Raw genomic sequence first — 3,164 nt, forward strand, 5'->3', positions numbered from 1 at the left:
TTTGCAGCCACTTTGGTAGGTGGCGGCCCCAGATTACAGACGAGGAAACTAAGATGAGTTGTCCTATCCAAGGTCACACACTGAGAAAGGCCAACCACAGACGCAAACTTCCATCCTTGACCCACCTTGACCAACCTGACTAATGTACTCCCAGAGTCACTCCTGCTCCACCCATGTCTCTGGACAGATTAGGAAAAGGCACTTCATTTAGGGCGAGGCAGCCTCAGGCAGACAGACACCTTGGCAGTAGCACCTTCAGATGCCCTGAAGTAGATACCCTGGTTCCTGCCCCTGGGGAATGTTCAGTCTCGTTGGGGAGACTGTCTTAATCAGATCGTAATCTGATGTGATACATCGTGTAACTGCACAAGATAACAAAGTGATTGATTCTGCTCCTGGGGGGACAGGAAATCTTCACAGCAGAGGTGTCCTCCAAACTGGGTTTTGAAGGATGTCCAGGGGTTCGCCAGCTCGACAAGAGTTGGGGGCAGTCCAGGCAGAGGGAACAGTGTGAGCATAAGGATGGAGGGGTGTCAACCAGCAGTGTTTGGAGACCTAAGTGAAGTGAAGTGAAAGTTGTTCAGTCATGTCCAACTCTTTGAGACCCCACAGACTATACTGTCCATGGAATTTTCCAGGCCAGAATACTGGAGTGTGTAGCCTTTCCCTTCTCCAGGGATCTTCCCAACCCAGGGATTGAACTCGGGTCTCCCGCACTGGGGGCGGATTCTTTACCAGCTGAGCCACAAGGGAAGCCCAAAAATACCGGAGTGGGTAGCCTATTCCTTCTCCAGCAGATCTTCCTGATCCAGGAATCGAACCAGGGTCTTCTGCATTGCAGGTGGATTCCTTACCAACTGAGCTATGAGGGAAGCCCTTGGGGACATAAGAGAAGTTATTTTGGCTAAAGAGCAAAGACAATGTGTTGGGGGAGGAAGAGTATGGAGCAGGGGGTGGGGAGACTGGAAAGGACTCCTTGGTCCCCAGCCCTGACCGCGCCCCCCTCCACCCATATAATTAGTTTGTGGGGAGGCAGAGGCCCTCCAGAGGTGAGGCAAAAGAGTCAGCATACTGCAAATACAGGCAGTAGGGGCTACCAGGTACCCCGTCCAGTTCAGTGCCATCTTCTTGCTGCCCCTCCAGGGTCTGGCCCTTTCACTCCTTTCTCACAGTAGCAGGCAGCAGGCTCTGCCTAACAGGCCAGGCTGAGTGCCCTGGTGGTGAACCTCAGCAGTGATGCCCGGCTTGCCACTCCTCCTGGGGTCCTGCTGGATCATCCCTGGGCAGGCAGGAACTACACTCCTCCCCACCGAGGCTGCTGTCTTCTCTCTCTGCCTGGGGCCTCCGGGACCTCAGACATTGCCGCCTCTGGGCTGCAGGGTCTGTGTGCCCACGCTCTCCGGCACATCCTTCTTTGGCAACGGCCAACTTTTCCTGAGTGCCTTGCATGCTGGGCGCTGGGACTAACACACAGGATGGCCTCATGTCCCTGCGGAGTGGGTCTGATGTCACCCATTCTGCAGATGATGGACTGGACTTCCAGGAGTTCAACCCCCCAGCCCCAGAATGAAATACCCAGACCCCTGTGTTGTGTGGTGGGTTAACTACACCCTGAACAGATTTTTATCTCAGACTCAATGCAGGAAGGGCCCAGGATGAAAGTGACTCTGAGGTCACAGAGGGAACTGGGTACAGCTTGTACCTTGCTGGGTCTCAGGCTTCTCATGCAGCCCTGCGCCACCTCCACTCACCTGTATCGGGAGTGGCTACCTCCCCACTTCCACCCAGGGGATGCTCTGACGCTCCTCAACTGCGCCGTGGCCTCTGGCCCAAGAAGTGCTGGAGTCAAGCTGAGGTCAGCAGGATGCTGTTAACAGCCTCTGCACCCCAAGACCAGACCCTGGGCCTCTCCTTCACCTGGCCCCTACCTTGGGGCCCAGGTGCCAAGCCTTCACCATTCCTGCTCACCTTCGCTCTGAAACTGGCTCCACCCAATAGGAGACTTGGCCTCAGAGAAGAATCTTGCCCTAGGCCACAGAATCAGTGGTGCCAGGACCTACTCCCATAGCCAGATTCCGAGTTGGGGATTCTCTCACAGCTCTGACACATCCGACCTGAAGCTGCCCCACCTGCCCTGGTGCCTCCTCTGAGCAGGCTGCCTGGATGGCTCCCACTCACAGTGACTGCCAGCCCTCACCTCTGTGTTACCCAGCCTAGGAGACCCAGGTATGAGTCATGGAGATCTTCCCTGAGCATCAGAGTTCTCTGTACAATAAGGGTGATTGTGGTCTCAGGGCTGAGGTAAGGACCTGTAACTCTGAGGTGGTTTGAGGCTCAGCACCAGCCAGGGACACAGTAGGTGCTAATTAGTGTTGGCTGCACCTACCCTGATGGTGAAACTGGGTCCATCTTGAGTCTCAAAGCCAAAGCGGCGGCTTGTTCCTCCCTCCTCCCAGGGAGCCTGGCATCCCGTCTGCCTCCCCAGGCCAGGGTGACCCTCAGAGAAGGAAAGGTCACTACAGTACCATTTATTACCAGAGATACCACGAGTCTGTCAGAACTTCGGGGCAGGAGGGGAGGGGTAGAGGGAAGGGGCGGACACAGACAGAAAGCTGGGGACAGAGCCTTGGGCCCTGGCCTGGTAAGCGGGAGCTCAGGGGCCGGGGTTCCCCTGGCAGGAGGAAGAGGCTGAGGCCCTGGGAGTGGGTGGTGGTCCACATGCAGGTCGGCAGGGGCCTCCAGGTGGGCTTTCAGAGGTCCCCAGGTGGAGCTTGCAGGAAAGTCCCCAGGCACTGTCTCTAGAAACCTGGGAGGCAAGTGTGTACCCTGTGGGTTGGGCGGGCAGAGAACCAAGGTGGGGCCCCACCCTTCCAAGATGGGGAGACGGCTGGGAACTGAGGCTGGGGGGAGACTTTGGGTGGGATTCTGGCCTGGGTGACCCTGGCAGTCTCCCTCAGCCTCTCTCCGAGCCTCAGTTTCTCCCTCCGGAGAGCACCTGAAATGATGGGGTGCGGGGGGCGGTGTGGGTGGGGGCCCCGGGCGCTTTCGGGCGGGGGCGGGCGGGGCGGGGGCAGGCCTGGGAGATACACACAGCAGGCAGCCTTCACTTTCCTGCACTTCTTGCTCTGGCCACCGGAGTGGGTCGCGTGGTGGGGTGGGGGGCC

The sequence above is a fragment of the Giraffa tippelskirchi genome, chromosome 4 (assembly GCF_054371585.1).
Source record: "Giraffa tippelskirchi isolate mGirTip1 chromosome 4, T2T-mGirTip1v1.2.pri, whole genome shotgun sequence".
Taxonomy (NCBI): Eukaryota; Metazoa; Chordata; class Mammalia; order Artiodactyla; family Giraffidae; genus Giraffa; species Giraffa tippelskirchi.